Genomic DNA, 18,397 nt, shown 5'->3' with positions numbered 1-18,397 from the left:
ATCGGTATGATTAACATGTTAACAAAATGATTGTATATTTTGAATGATTTATATTTAATATAACTTATTTGCTGATTAATAATTGCATAATTATTTAGTTACTACCGTTTTCAATATGTTTTTCATAAAAGTTACATATTAGTGTAATGATGAGGGATTTTTTTTTATATAAGAAAAGAAATACACTTTTAGTTTTAAGTTAATTTAGAATAATATTAAAAGTAAACTCATAATAATATTGGAACAAAAAGAACTTTAAGAAAGGTGGATAATTAACTATTGCAACTAAATAATTTTTAAAAAAAAATAATAAAAAAATAGTTTGTAGATATCCTCAGATTGTTTTATTCTCAAGTCTTCGCTCTTCAAACTCCCTTTTTTTTAAATATTTATTATGAAAAATAATTAATTTAAATTTACGCATCTAACTGTGCCACTCGAAGAGACATTTTTAAAACCTAATTAAATTATACTGCAATAATAAAAAAACTGATTATTAATTAGTTCCCTAGATATGATTAAAATAGGAAGCCAATGAGGTGAAGCGGGTTCGAATCCTGGCGATGGCTGGTCGATACGAATTCCGCATCCAGCTTGCACCATGGATCCTAAAGCGGTAGGATATCCAGCTCGCGCTTAAAAAACGGAAGCAGCTCTTTTTCACCCTCCCAAACAACTTTGTACCTAGCTACAGAACTCCGCCTAACGGCCAGAGTAAAAGCTCTGTCAAAAACAAGTTCTGGGTGGGGGTGGGGAAGAAGAGTCTCCGTCTCTCTCCTCATCACGAGATGATAAATAATTTTAAGTACTGTAAAAACTTTTAAAGAAATAGTCCGTTTCATTTAAATAATAGATAATCTGTTGTTTTTCTTTTTTAACGTAATTGATTTTTCAGTGATTTCAAAAAATTTACGTAAGATAAAGCAGGCCAATATATTTTTTAAGATACATTTTTTGATGATTAGTTTATTGAAATTTTTTGAAATGAACCTATAAAATTATCTGCCAATTTCATTTTTATTATTTCAGACAAGTCAAAATTATTATTAAATATTGCTTGGTTTTTATTTTTGAAACTTTGTTTTATAGTGATGTTGTAGTATTTTCTCAGGGCTAAACATACATCATGCAAAAGCAAACATTTATTAATTTAGTTTTTTGGTAAAAGAGAAGTTATCTTTCAGACATTATTGCCTTTTTTTACATTTTTCTAAAACAAATTCACAAAGTTAAATGCTATTTTAGTAGTTCAAAAATTAATCAAACGTAAAATAAAAATTAATTTTCAAATTCAATTGGATAGCTATTGATTTTAATTGAATGTTAAACTTTGAAAGAACTGTATTAAAACTGTTTTTCTCTTAATACTTTTTAAATAAAAATTATGCTTTTATTGTCCTTTTTGATGCAATTTTTAGCAAACTCTGCCTCTGTTCAAATAGTTAATTTTAGAAACTATAACAACTGTTAATAAACTACATTGTCAAAAAAATAATAATAAATTTCTGTATAAAAAAAGGCAAGCATAAAAAGTTTAGGAAAACATGACTGAAACAATTAAATACTTTTAACATTAAAAAAAGAAAAAGAAATATCAATCTTTAAATTTGGACTAATATGCTGGATAACTACAAATTAATAGAAAAAAAAAGTCATACCATGGCAATTATCATCGGAAGAACACTCTTGCTTCTGCTTCATTAACTTTTGGCCAAATATGACTGACCCCAAAGAGCTGCATAGTTTTACTAACATCAGCTTCAATGGAGTCAATTATTTAGCAATACATTTTTTGACGACTCAAAGGATGATACTTAACACACTATTCATAAGGAAAAAACGCTCTAGGATCCAAAACATTTAAAGTAATTTCAAATAAACTTAATTAGGTATTTTAAACTAAGTCAAAGAGCAAGCTTTGGGTTATATATACCTCACAGTTATATAAGTACAATTTATAAATTCTAGCACAAGAAAGAATAAATTGATTCACCACACTATAATTTCTTCATTTTTAGAGATCACTAGCTATAAAAATAATTAATACTTCAAACATGAAATCTATGAATGGCAAAAAATAGAAAATATTAAAGTTCCAGGGCAATGTCAGAAAAATCTAAAGAAGCAAAGAAAACTGCAGGTTAATATATCCTATTACAATTTATTCTTTACCTTTAGGAAGCACTGGCTATAAAAATAAACAATTATATTTATTTAATTTAAGAAATATAAGTTAATCTCTAAAATATATCTTTAGAGAATTAATTAATAAGTCAAACATGACATGTAAGAAAATAAGAAAAAAAAAGATCCTGATAAAAGCCGAAAAAGAAATCACCTGTAAAGACCCCCAGCTGGAAACAAAAATTGATTAATACTTGAAACATAAAAGGCAAAAAATAATAATAACAAATAAATTACTTATGCCAGAAAAAAATTTATACACCATATTACAATCTGTACTTCATCTTAAGAGTAGATATAAATTAAAACCAGTAAATATGTTAAACAAGAAATTTATGAAGTTCAAAATAATCATGAAATGTAAAATGTCCAGGCAAATGCCAGAAATTTTTTTTAACAGATTACATTACAATTTCTTTTTTATGTTTAGAAACCATTAGCTATAAATTAAAATTAATAAACACTTCAATTAATAAACACCCAAAAATATGAAATAACGCATTGTTTCTATTATCACAGAAGCAGAATACATGAAACATTCATATTATATCCTAACGATTGACATATCATTACATAACCCCAAATAAAACTAACATGAAACTTACCCCACCAGGTAATGAAACTTGATAATGGGCCTCAATTTAATCTTCACCAAAATGCAAAGCACAAACACGATCAGTGAACTTAAGCATCCTATTGGTACGAGGAATTGCTTTTTGCCACTTTTTTGTTTTAAGAAAATAAATATCCTTAAAAAAAATAATAGAAATAAAGTGAGGTATTTATATCTACACAACTCAGAAAATATGCATTATGAAATCTCTTTCGATAGGTACATTAAAAAAAATTAACATTAATTTGTGATTAAAAAATTATTTAATTTCTAAATACTGGCAAAGAAGTCATACAATGGCAAACAAATACTTTGTCATTCAAGCAAATAAAATTATATCTGATATGAGTTAATAATAATATTACTTTGAAGAAAGAATGCTAATGTAAAGTAAATATTGTTACACAGATATTTCATTAAATTATATAGAACATCAACTCTATCTTTAATTACTAAAAATCTTAATAATCAGTAATAATCTCTGCTAGAACAACAGAAACTTTAAAAGTAATACACAATAGATGAAAAAGATATAGTTCTTATAACAAACATACAATGTAGTATTCTTTAATGAATAACATTATCACATATTATTGAACAATTATTCTTTTAACACACACTATATCTGATTCATCATCGTAAATTAGAATCTTCATTTCTTAAATAAAACAGAATTAATTAAAATCAATGTCATTTACTTCAGTAATACAAAAAAAACTTGTTTAAAAAAAAATTATGATCAAATTATTCTAAATAGTGATATCACACTTTAATTTTGTATCAAAACTTATGTCAACACTTTCTTAAAATATTAATCAGAGTCATCTGAATTATTGCATGTAATTATAAAGCAGATAAAAACATAAATTTCAAAATAGAAATTATCAAAAACAATCTGATTTTTGATTAATTTTGATTTTGATAAAAAATAATCTGATTTGAACTGACTGATTTTTTCTGCTTAGAAAATAAAAACAATCAAACATTCAAAAGGGCAATGAATTCTATCACAATTGAGTTGATTAAATATAGTGACCTCACTCAATAAAATATAAATTATTAAACATTCAGCACAATAAATTCTTTCCAGATAATCTCATGTACCTAACTTTTTGGTGTATAAACAATATACATTGATATTTACATCGTATTACATAATATTGATATTTACAAATATTTTTTAATAAAATAGATGAAATGTTAAGAGATAGTACAATTAGATTCTATAGTACAATTAGAAACTATAACAATAAATTTTACCATAACATAAGAAGAATCCAAAACCTATTACCATAATTAATACTATCCCAGTATGTTTGTCTGATCAGTTCATTTATTATTAAGTGAAAGCCATACAAATCCAAATAAATGAATGTTCCTTACAATTCAAATTAATGTGTAAAATTATTCTATTTTTAACAATGTGTTTCATAAATTTCAATCTGTTAACTAGATGTTCTAATAAAAATCTGCAAGCATTTAGAATTACTTTTTATAATCTCTAATTGTTTGGAAATTACCAATCACTTTAACGATTAAGTAATAAGTTTATTAAAACAATTGATAAACAAATTAAATAGACAAGAAGGAAAGAATGCACTTGTGGATCAAACTGGAAGATTTAAAACAAAATTTATTTACATTGATGTTTAAAAAACAATTCTAGAAGAGAATATCCTTAAGACAGGGTTAGTCCTACGTCATCAACGACGTCACTAGCTCTCCCCGTTCCAAACAAAGTTTCGAACGGAGCAAACAATATGGCGTTTCTCATGTAGTTAAAAGTGGGTCAACTAAATCTTTGAATTTATTAATATAGAGTCGAATTTAACCACTGAAAGGGCAAGAAAAAGTGTTGCATATATTAATATTACGTTAATCTCTTTTTATGATATTAATTGGAGTAGCTTATTAATTGTAAATGATTATGAAAACTTTTTGTATGTATGATTGGGAGAATTAGTATTTAATATTTACCATATAAATTGTAGTTATAATCTGGAAATCGGAAATTTGTGAATCTTATTATTTGAAAAATGTTATTTCTAATTTATGTTTAATTTTTCTTAAAATATGTATATTATATTAAATAAATTTTTTTTTATAATATTGAGACAACTTATTAATTGTAAATAATAATGAAAATTTAAAAACAAATTAAAAAGTTATGTAAGGAGAGGAGCATGAATAAAGTCAGATAAGTTAGTGAAAATTATAAAGCATTTAAGATACACGTTTTTAAAATAGTAAATTTACCAATAAATTTGAGCTAAAATGATAGGAAGTAAAAAAAAAAAATATTATGTAAACAAGATCTTAACACAGATGTTGACAGATCTTAAAACATATTTACAACCAAATTATGAAATAAATTTGGATGACTTGAATATTACGTTCACTGTAACAAATAAAATATTACTATGAAGGTAATTTAAAAAATTTTGATTTAGACTGTTAAATGCAAATTTTATTCTCTAAAAAGTGATAACAGTAACATTTACCAAATATAAAAGCTGTATAACTAAATATGTATACATGCATTAAAGAGTTAAGTTTCTAAATTAAAAAATTTCTTAAAAATTTGAATTATATTTATTTGAAATGCATGCGAAATTAATATTATTATATAAGTAAAATTTAAACACCTATGTGAATACATAGATTAATAAATATGAATGTTAAATAAAAGTTTCTGTATGGGATAAGTATGTTTTAAAGAATTCTAAAAAATTCATGTTGCACTTTCTTATCGAATAAAATAGGAATCTGAGATTTTAAGATAAATTCATATATAACACCTACAAAAATTGTTCCTCTCGCATTTTAAAATGAAAATTAAAAAAAATTTTAAAATAATTTAGCTATTCTATGTATTAAAATTCTGGAAACTAAGCATAGTATTGACCCTTTTAACATAACACTACACTGCACTATCATAACACTACACATTAACATAGCACTACACTAGTAACGTTAAGAATAATCTAATATTAATTATCTAATAATAAGGTATCTTAATTTTCTCAAAAAATTAATGCATAAAATTATTGTTAAAAACTATTTAATGATGATGTTGACAAATATAACAAGAAAAAATCTCAAGTCAAAATAAATCTCAGTTTAAACTAAAACTCTGTGCACATTTAACAATAAGTTAGTAACATAATTTATTCCTATTTAGTAGTTAAAAACTAAAGCTAATGAGAATTAGCAGCAATAATCAGAAAATCTTAAGCAAACAAAGTTTACAATTACTACAAATGTAATCATCAGACTTAATTAAATAAACAGACATTAGTATTGATAAATACAATCTAATTATAGATTAAAAATTACAAAACGTTTTTAAAAACAATGCATGCCTATCCATAACTAAAGAAAAAAAATTAGATGTAGATAAAGAATATGTAACAAATTCTAAATAAAATAAGACATTATTATAAACATGAAACAAGAGTTAAAAATATTGACGCTTAAATTTTTATACATCAAAATTAAAGATAACTTGACCATTTTGAAACTTTTTTTATAGCATTTAATGCACTTAACTCGTAAAACCTACTGATACCCCGTATAAAGAAAACTACATAAATTAGGAATAAGTCTCTTAAAAGCGCTAAATAATTTTATTTATGTCAATAAACAACTAAAAATCTTGCCGTCTTAAATTAACATAGGAAATGCCATTTAAATGGATCGTTCAACAGAATGTTTGGAACGGAGATTGGAAGGACGCGTCGTTTGACGTCATGAAATACGTCATCACTGTCCCTGTCTATTGAAAGCATAAAATAAGTAATTGAGATGCCACCTAGCGGCAGTTTTGTATCCATTATCCATTAAAGTCTGGTCTCGCAGTGGACTGATCGTTAAGACACGGTTCCCAGCAGATCACCGAAGTCAAGCATCACTGGCTACGGTCAGTGTGCGGGTGGGTGACCACTTGGATCAGTCTGCGTAGGGACCGAGGGTGTGCGGTATTGGTCCTCGTTAAACTTTGCTACCATAAAGTGCTCGACTTCGCGCGCAGGTCGTCGGGCTACCGAAGCGGGGGTGCCATCCCTTCCGCAGAGGATCAAAATTGTGATGGCATGTCTTCGGATCATCCTCCGGGATGTTTCCCAGACCGTCGCAAATAGCCCATTGTGCAGCTCTAGTGCGACTTAAAGTAACAACAACATTAAAGTCTGACGAATCACATTGTGGGGAAAATTTTACATTAAGCTGGGTCTCCATAAGATACTCTAGACTCCATGGCTTGCACGAACCACAATGCTGAGCTGAAGTGAAATATCCTCAGTGGTAGACTGATCATGGGTTAGAGTCCGAGAAGGCAGCTCTCACCAATCATGTCGCTGTTATTTCCTTTTATTTCTATTAAATGTGAAGTTTGATTGTTAAATCATCGTCGTTATTCGCGATCGCAACACTCGAATACGCCATCTGGGGAGAGACCGGTTTCATGCCTTTAGCCCTTCCCTCTCCTCCTTTTTTCAGTTGTATAGGAATGTACTACGATATTTTCCCTTTTCTTAATATTTTTCCTTTTTATATAATAAAAATATTTCTTAAAATTTCCATGATACCTTTCTTTAGAACTATGTTTAATGTAGTTTTCAGTTCCATATAGTTTTTCAAGTTAAAAGATTTTAATCTATATGAAAATTCAGAGAGAAACTAACGCACTTCCTTCCTCTATGACTTTCCACACGCTAATGGGGAAAGCATGTGAAGTGTTGCCATAGGAAAAGAGTTCTGCTCTACGCCACCTGCAGCCCATTTCGATCGCCAATTTCATCTTAAGGCTATATGACACGAGGCAACCTAGTTGAAAGCAACTAGCGGTTTCGGTGAAGTTGAAACGTGTCATATGAAGGTTGCCCGGTTGCTTTCAACTAGCAACTGAAGTTAAAACCTTTTAACTTTAGTGGAGCAACCAGATTAGTTGAAACGTGTCATATAGTAGTTTCCAAATACTTTCAACCTTAACTAGCAACCATTTAGTAAACAAAATACACGTGCTGATTCTGACGCATCCTGAACTTTTATCTTTTGAATTTGAACTTGGTTTAATCTTCTAACTATGACTAGGTTTAAATGGAATTCTAGTGATATATGTATTTTTTATCTTGAAATTTTTCAAACGTATCCTTGTCTTTGGGACATAAATAACAAAGATTATGCGAATGAACTTATTCCCTATAAACTAATTTCCTCTGTGGAGATATTAAAAGTTGCAAATTATTATTGAATTTTAAAAGTGAACGAAAAAAAACTAGCATATTACTAATTACAAATGTTTAAATATATGAAAATTCAAAATTATATAGCTTGAACGCTAAGCTTTTTACACTCATTTTGATAGATATTTCTTTGACAGATATTTCCGAGTACTAATGAAATTTTGAAAGCAAACGAAAGAAATTATTTTGCTTTTAAATCACCTTTTTTCTGTTCTAGTTCTTCTTTCAGAACCTCAGCTATCAGCTCTACGCCTATTTTAAGTACATCGTTAATTATTGCTTCCATGATAATTAAAAGAGCTTTCAGCAATAAACTTTATTGAAAAACATAAGTTCTGGTATTGGACTGTTATATACTATAATAGTCCAATACCAGTGCCGTTCTGGTATTGGACTATTATACTATTATTACTATATTACTATTCAGAGTTGGTTGAACAAGCGAAGGTTGTAACGTGTGATCACAAACGAGAAACGTTGTATTTATAACGTTAAACGTTGTATAATGGGTGTATTTTGATAAAATTTGGGTATATATATTCTAATACATGGTTGATAATAGTTTTATGCTCAAATTTGAAATATTTTTATTTTTTCGAAGTAGGCAATTTTGCAAGGTAAGCGAGGACTTCCATACACAACATACACACTTTACACAGCTAATCGAGGACCTTCAGTAGAAAAAGTCGCATAGCATGCATTTTCACAGAATTACTCTGTTCCAAGTCATTTAAATTTTAAATCATTTTGTTAGGAGATGCTTATACTTTGTGTTTTACATTTTATTTGAATGTTATTGCAAAAAAAAATATATATTTCGTGTTTAGATGCTGAATTTTTTTAAAACCTTTTTGGTCCTAGAAATATGACAACTCGAATGAAAATTAATAACTATATGGCAAAATAGACTCTATTTTATAGCTTTTAAAAATTAAATTTTCTTAAAATTTAAGATACATCCCTTCAATTCTCAAATACCATACTTTTTCATTATTTTGCTTATGTTAGGGCACTAAACTCGGTCGCACATTAAAGCTCATCCAGATTCAGATCAATAAAAATAAACTTATTTGGGAAGTAAAGGCGGTCGGTGTGCGCAATGCAGACTACAATGACAGTACCATTCCTATAAAGCTGGAGTTCCTTGCGCATCACGGATATTTTGTTCTCATGATTTATAGTTTTTTTTAAAATTTGTTTATTTAATTTGTTAATTTTTTTAAAATTTGTTTATGCTTGTCATTTTTTTAAATATTTAGTTAAGAAGTGTGTTAAATTTTTTATTGATGAAACTTATAACATGTCCATAACTAAAGTTGTTTTCAACTGCAAAGTAGCGAATGAAGAAAGGGGAATGCTTAAAGTATCAAAATCAAGGAAACTCTTAAATATTCTATTAGTTTCTTTTCCGAAAGCTAAATATGTGAATGTAAACCTCTTAAAATCTAAGATTTTTGTAAATCAGCAACCAAGGTGTTACTGCAAACATATAGAACAGCGAAATTATTTCTAATAAGAAGAGCAATGAACAAAAACTACTTATACATTCATTCAACTGTGTATTTCTACTATACACCCCGGCAACCGCGGACTTCTACTATACACCCCGGCAACCGCGGACTCCTGCAATACACGCCGGCAACTGAGGACTTTAGAAATACATTTTTTAAAAATACAGGAACAAATTTAATGCGATCAATCACAGTGCTATTCTAACCGAACAAATGCTGTATGAGAGCCAAAAATTCTCAGATTAAATAAAAAAATGATTTTTTTAAAAAATTCCTTTCTCTGTGATTAGTCATTAATTGTGTTATTTTTCTGCTCTGAATTCCGAAACGAATACAACATATTTCCAACAACAGGTGGACAAATAGATTATACCATCTGGCTAGTCAAGAGGGGTTTCTTTTAAATACTCTCGCACAGAATCCGCTTCGAAAACCTATTGTATAGATCCCTTTTAAAAAGTAAATGTACGTTTTAAAAGCAATGAAAATCAATGTTGAACGAATGAACCAGAAGTTAAAAAACTAAATATAAATAAATGATATTTTCAGGCATATTTTCGAATTTTCTAAGAATTGTTTAAAAAAATTTGAAGTAAATTCAGACTAATATATAACAATTCCAAAATCAGATATTTCAGCAACGTGCATTGAGTTGGCTAACAAGGTATTTCGGAGGGACACTATTAAGAAAATTTCAGTAGATCTCATAATTAGCTAAATATACTTTACGGGAAACACTAAATTTACTTCTTTTTATCATGCTTGAGTTAGAACAATTTAGATTCTGATTTAGAAATTTAAGTCGAAATCAGCATTTAATTAATATTTATGATGTATTCATCCATAATGAATTTAAACCTAAAATTGAAATTTTTCATAGATGATCCAGTTATTTCAATTTATTTTAAAAACTACATTCATTAACGGTTGACTCAGCGATTAAATTACAACTTTCTAGCAATGTGATTAGAACATTCTAGTTAGTTTTTAACTATTATCTAAGTTCATTGCGACTAAACTTAGTGAATTCATTTAGCGGAATTAGTTATAAAAATAGGTTCGAGAAAATTTGCGGCCTCCCAAATTCGTTCGAAGATTTGCATTAAGTCTTTCTATTTATTTATTTTCAAATTGATTCAAATTTAAACTGATCGCATATTCTTTGATTAGTTCAATCGCAGATTCACTCCCTTGCCCAGTACGAGCCACTGACCCCTCTCCAATTCAGAAATACATTGATTTCGTCACAGATTTATAGCCGTATTGCAAATTTACCGGTCCTTCTAATCATTCATTAATTCATTTCCTATATTCCTAAATTATAGTAATTAGTTTATTTGTTCTTATTGATCACTCACTTACTAATACAAAATTCCTCTTGTTAAATAACTTTCGACTGAAAGATATTAAATGGTGTTATATTAGGGAATCAAGGATCATTAGAAATCAATATTGTTAATATACATCGTACACATACCTAGGAACTTTTGAGATTTTTTCACATGAGACAATCTAATTTTTAATCTAAATATTGATTATTAACCGAATTCAAAATGAGAAAGAACTTTTGCAGCCCGAAATACTCCAAGAGTATACGCACTAAAGAGTATGTATACATATGAATACAATATGTAATAAGAGTCTAACGTATGAAAAACCCATCCTTTGTGATTTTGGGCTACTAGAGAGAGAAAATTTTGATACCGTGGGTAGTGAAGAAAGAATCACGCGATTTACATCCTTAAGGGATTAAAAACAATATAATAGAAGATATAACTAATTTGATAGTTCAATAGTTTGTTGTTTTTCAACTTTAGAGAATCACATACCAATTTTTTGTAAACATTTCTAAAATTGTCTTATTAAATTATCCGAAATTTAAAAATTATTTTAATAATCATCATGTAACTATAATTATTTTCATCTTATTAGTCAGTGTAATATATAGATAGCAAAAAACCCCCGACGAACACGAAAATTTAAAATTTTAGCTATTTATTACTTTGCAGCAAGATCTTACCACTCCAGGTTTCCAGGTTTTTTTAGCAATAGTATGCGAACAAATATTAAATGAAAAAGATTGAAGGATTAATATTAAATAAATTAAAATAAAAATATGAAATAAAACAATAAATTTTTTTAATACTAAATTCATTCAAGAATTTCATTTAGGAATGCCAGCATAACAAAAGAATATTAAAAGGAAGATACTCATACTCATACTCGTGAAACAAAAGCATGCTAAAGAATAAAATCTTAACAATGTTAAAGACTAATAAAAAACATTACATTTTCTTTTCTTCTGCTGAGAGCATTCTGAGATATTAAAATCTGAGTCTGACTAATATAAAAAAGGAGTTTAATAATGTCCAAAAATCAAAGTGGGAATATATTTACTAGCCGCAAAAACTGATTGTTGTGCTGGACTATTCTGCATCATTTGGTATAATGGAGTTGATTTGTTTATTAGCTTCTTTTGTTATCTAATTTTTTTTTCTTGGAATAATATTGTTGCAGTTAGCAAGACAACCTACCCCTTTCTTATACACAATTATAAGTAAAAAATTATGAAACACAAAATTTACGTCATTCTAAATACCCATAGATCTAAATTCTAAGCGTCATTCTAAAAACACCTTACCGTTCACTACAAAAATCGCTAAACTTTCACGCTTCTAAGTCGTATAGTTTTTGAGAGCAAAACGTAGAGTAACAAAATGTTGAACATCCAAAACAGAAGCGTTGATTGAGATATTTATTATTTTTTTCCTCCAATGCACCATATTAGGTGAGCCAATGTTGCTCCCACAGTAAGGACAGATAGCACAGAAAATGAAAAAAACATCCTTGCCTTGTCCGGTATTCGAACCCAGAACCTTTCCGATGTAAGGAAGATGTTTTAACCCTTTGAAATAATTGTTTTTCAATATAATTGTTCCTTAATATAATTGTTTCCAACTGCATCAAAGGGTTAAGAAATAATTGTTTCTTAACCCTTTGATCCAGATGGATCATCGGTGTCTCTTATGTATATATATTTTTAACGCTTTAATTACGATCAAAAATATATTTTGGTATTTTTTAAGTGTAAAAAACAGTTTAATAGTTACTAAAAAAAAGTCAGTTTATCGGATTTATATTTGGTTAAAAATATAAAATCCAAAAAATGTGGCCTGACATTTTTTTTTTATTCATGTTCAAAAATGTATGGATTATTAATTCTGTAAAGTAAAAAAAAGTTCTACGATGGCTAACTGTTTAGCTTAGATCTAATGACTTTAATTCAATACAACTGGTGTTTCATGTTGTTTTTTATTTCCAAAAACTATTAAAAGGCACGATATTATAATCATTTATTTTGTCCTAAATTAATACAAAATAATGAAAAAAGTATGAAATAAATAAGTAACTAAATAGTTCCTGATTATTGGAATGTAAAAACATTATTATTTGAAGTTTTGCTTCCTAAGAACACGAAATTCATGCCTTTATACATGCTCTAAAGTTTGGTTGTAGGGATAAATTTCTGTGGGATTATTTGCAACTTTTTTTTTTAGAAATGTTGAATTATTTTAATTAAAAATGATTTTTATTCAAAATAAAATGAAAGTTTTAAGACTTTTCATTCGAGAATTCAAATTTAGAGAAAAAAATACTAAATTTCATTTTGTGCATTGCCTTGCATATAGTGGAAATTTTTTTTCAATTACTTCGTAAGGGTCTATATTTTATTTCACTGTGAAAAAAATTTGATATCCTTATAAATAAAACACTATATATAAGATAAGATAAGATATAAGTAAAAGAAAAAAAAGATATTTTAGGAAATAAGATAACTAAAGCAACGTTTCCTTTTCCTTTCCTTGCCTTGCCTCCTGTTGTCTCCCTATAATTGCAATTTTTAATTGTTTTTTTTTTATTTCTTATGCTTTATAATTAGCCATTTCTCTCACTGTCTTATATAAGTCTACAAAATATAGATGAGGACGTTTTTCATTTTTAACTAGTATTTTTTAAAATTATTCTAGTGCGCAGTATAGAAAAAGTAACTAGATAAAAAATAACTAATAATGATAACTAGAAAAACATAATAGTTTCGCTTAAAAATTATCTTTGAAAGGGTCTCGGATATTTAAAAAATTGTAGAAATAGTTGGGAAGTTTGGCGCTTCTAGAATTTTAATAATAATAAAATAAATTATAATAAAAAATCGAAACATTGATAAATACTGGCATTTTTATTTATAATTTTAAAGGTGTCGAAGCATTATTCATTAACAATTAGAATATTCAGTGTAAGGGAAAGTGTTTACTGTTTGCATTTATGACAGAAAGGTCACTGTCCTTATATTATTTATCAGCTTGACCCTTCTCTTTGACGGTTCATTTTGAAAAGAGAGGGAAGTCTCCCCTCCCCCATGCTTTGGGGCAAAGAAAGGTTGGTGCCGGATGGACATGGATGGACCCTACCTAATTCCTGAAAAGATGATTCGGAGAAATTCCCGCGCTTTCTGCATTCCAGCTCTTTTTGTAGAAATAGAACACATGTATTGTACCCTTTGGAAATTCCTTTTCGAGAGACTTTCATATTACTTAAAACCGTGTGAATAAACATATATTTTCTTATTTGATGGAAAATTAGGAAAATCACTCTTTACACTTATATTTGTTTACTCGAATGCATTACTTTAACACAGCAATGAGAACAAAAATAAGAAAAGAAACAACAAATTCCAGCTCATGTAACAAGTAGACATTTAAATTCCAACTTCAAAAATACATTAATAAAATGCCAATTTAACTTCTTCAAAAATAAATTGAATTATTGAAATGACTTAAAATTGAATTGTTGAAACTACAATTAGGAACGCTCAAACTCAGTCAACATAATTAAGCATAAAGTTGTCATTTTTACTTCATTCTATACTAAAAATTTGTAAACTTATTAAATCAATCTAGATAGGATATTAATGTAAGGCAGAATACTGCTCTCATTGAATTGGTTAAGCACAAGTTTTTCACAACGCAAGAAATAATAGGTGCTAACATGCTCCTTGCAATTCTTTTTATTATTTATTTATTTAAATTTTTTTTATTTATAATTAATTTTTTTATTGATTTACTTATGTATTTATTTTACATATGCTCGCATTGAAGTTGAAGGAACTGCAAAAAGAAAAATTAATGCAGGGGCAGCATGTGCATTTTCAGGGGGCATAAATTTGTATTTTTCAAGAAATATATTTGAGTGGTTATATATTGACCAATGCCTCTGAAAATATCAGCAACAGTAGATTTTATTAAAAAAAAAATTGGATCTTTGAACTTATAATTAATTTGAAAATTGAAGTAATAATTTTTAAAAAAATAACAATAATAATTTTAGCAGATTCTTAAGCTTTGAAAAAGAAATCATAGATAATTCTACAAGATATAATTTTAAAAGTACGGAGTATAAATAACGAAGCTCATTTAGATTTGCATACTTTTCTTCGAATTGAAATGTTTAGTCTAATTAAATGTAAATTATTTGATTTGAAAGTATTTAGACGCGACTGATCAGAGTATATAATTATTTTTCACATTTTTATAATTCTGAAAATTGTGTCACGCATAATCTTTTCCCCTACTGATTGTGACACTTTTCCCCAATAGACTTGCCATTCTTGAACTGCATTGTAGCAGAATAAATAAATTCTTTTTAAGAATTAAAGAAACATAACTTTAAGTATTGTGGATCACATTTTAGCTGGCTGAATTTAAAGCTTGATGAGAAAAAGCTGAAAGGGGTTACGCTGCACCGAACGTCTAATAAAAAATCATATTAAGTAAAATAAAAGGAAAGACCATAGAAATATTTTGAACTTTATTTACGGAAGTCCTTCAGGGTACAAATGCTATCTTCGTGGGAGCGATTAAAATTTCAGTGAGTTACAATTCAAATAAGTTTCAAACTATTGTGGAAGTTTACACGTTGTTTCTACAAAATTTTCGCGTTTCACATGAAAGTTTCCTTGTTTAAAAACTAGTCGTTTTTATATAATCATGTTCATGATTTAGGAAGTTTTAATTCTTAACAGTTTAACTGGAATGAATAAAAATAGTAGTTTCAAGAATAAATATTACGATTAAAAAATTATTTTACAGTATTTAGTATAAGTTGTAATGCTTCAACATATATTTTAGGAAATCTCCAGACTAAAATTTTTTGTATGTTAAAAAGATTGGGGGAAAATGATTACGATAAAATTAGAAACTATTATTATATTGTATTAACACAGGTTGGAAATAACAGAAAAACCAATTATGCGATAAATTATTAAGAATTGTAAATATGCGTAAATACTTTGACATTAAGTTGATAGAAAAACACTTTATTTTTTATTTTTTATTTTTTTTCTTATAAGAAGTACGCATAGTTTATTGTTTCGTTATTCATAAGTTGAAAATAATTTTTAGATTAAAAAAAGGCAAGTTAGAACGTTAAATCAAAAAATAATAATAATATTAGAGCAACATTCTCATAATATTTTTGCGGTGTTTCTTAAATTCAATATTTCAGAAAATAATTCTTGCATTCCTTAATTGTTAACAAATACTATACTTCACGCATATTAAAATATTAGTAGAAGTCTTACTTTAAAATTAAACTTCTTTGATGCTTATAGCTATCAAGTAGCTTTGATGCTTATAGCTATTCTACGTTTTTAAAAATTAGCAAAAATATGGCTTGTACATGTTTTATTGCTACAAATGTGTGTAGCAGAGCAACAACAATGTAACACTTTTTTGTAAAAAAAAAAAATTAAAAAAAAAAAAAAAAGAAGAAGAAGAAAAGAGAAAAAACAGCTTTTACTGGGCTACTATGGACTATGGCTGATATGCAAAGTTATACTGTCTAAAACGGAAATAAGAAAAGTAAAAAAAAAATTAAAAAAAATGTTATTTAAAAAGTCACTTGGCTTTCAAACATAGTTTGAAAAAAAAATGGATTTGTATTCCAGAAAAAACCCATTTACTAAGATTTTGTGGGGTAACTTCAGGTATTTGTTAGGTTTTTAAGAATTTTTTAAAATTTTTTTTAACTAATTGAGTTTTTTTTATTCTTTAAATATGTCTCTTAAAATAAGTCTTGCTACATTAGTAAATAAATCGGAATAATTTAACTGTGTTAATTTAGCTATATTAAATAAAATCATTTCTAACTGTACATAACAAGATTTACAGTCGGGGAAATAGTATTTAAAATATAATTTTTATAAACTTTTGAACTCAAATTATTGAATTCATTGATTCAATTTGCAAAAATCATAACTAACTGCACTTTTTTTTTATATAAAACTATGCGAAGAATTCGTGTACTAAACATTAAATTTGTTCACCCCATTTATCTTATTAAAATTTTTTGAAGAAATTTTTCGAAATTTGCGTTTTTTGTGAAAATCCTCCTGAGTCTTACTTGTATGATAGAAATTTTGGCATCTTTTAGTTTTAGCAGAGAAAGGAAATTTAGGAAAGCAATTTTTTATCACTCAAAAACGATTCAGCCGATTTCACTCAAAATTTCGTATTTTACGAATAACAACAACGTACTTTAAAAATGATGTACAAATTTGTATACCTCATGATTTAAACAATATTTGACCGTCAGTAATAGTGTGCAAAGATATTAAATAGTTCATGAGATATGGCATACTATGCAGAAAAGGAAATTAACATCATAGGACTTAAATTTTCGTTCGCTCTCTACATAAACTAATGTGACCATACGTAATCTAATTATCATACTGGTTTTTAGCCTCATGAAATATTGTGAATGCATAATAGTACGTGACACTGTACATTTAACAGTTTGAAATCAAATACGCGGTGTCGAAAACACAAATCCATTGCTAGAAGGTTTCTAGGGGCTGACGCAGATGCTACATCGCGACCCAAGCGGCAACGATTGTCAGAGGTATAATAATATTGATAATAAAGTAGGAATCCAACAGAAATTCAAACCAAAGATCTTGCTTTAAACAAGCAATGATTTTTCTGAGTAGTGATGGAATTACCGTAAGTTTCGTAACGTGAGCACTGCTTAGAACCTAGAAGACATGCCAACGCATATGCAGAAAGACATGGCTAGATAATGATTGCACGCGACAACTGGTAAACGGTTTCAGCGCAGTGAAAGTATTTAACGATAGGTGGCGGTCGCCACACCATTGCTTGTCTCATCATCAGATTCTGAGCACGACTTAATGCCCATTTCCTTAGCATTTGGTTTCTCATCGTGCATGTGAAAATTGGCGATCGCAACACTCGAATACGCCATCTGGGGAGAGACCGGTTTCATGCTTTTAGCCCTTCTCCCTCCCCACGCCTCCTCTTTTCAGTTGCATAGGAATGTTCTACGATATTTTCTCTGTTCTTAATATTTTACCTTTTTACTAAATAAAAATATTTTTTAAAATTCCTGTGATACTTTTCTTTAGAAATATGTTTAATGTAGTTTTCAGTTCTATATAGTTTTCCAACTTAAAAGATTTTAATCTGTATGAAAATCAAGAGAGAAACTAACGTACTTCCTTCCTCTATGACTTTCCACAGGCTAATGGGGAAAGCATGTGAAGTGTTGCCATAGGTAGAGCGTTCTGCTCTACGCCACCTGCAGCCCATTTCGATCGCCAATTATTAGAAACTGCTTCAAGAAAAACTTCTTGCTTGTTACAATAGGATATTCGCATGCAGTAAGAATGACCCCCCCTTATGAAAAAATCGAGGTATAAATGAGGTATAAACAAGGTATATTTTAAAGGTATAAAGGAGGTTGTTATTTAAAGACGTCGTTGAGGTTGAAAA

The sequence above is a fragment of the Parasteatoda tepidariorum genome, chromosome 4, assembly GCF_982258835.1.
Source record: "Parasteatoda tepidariorum strain Cologne lab strain chromosome 4, Ptep-v5.0, whole genome shotgun sequence".
NCBI lineage: Eukaryota > Metazoa > Arthropoda > Arachnida > Araneae > Theridiidae > Parasteatoda > Parasteatoda tepidariorum.
This window is presented reverse-complemented; position numbering follows the sequence as displayed.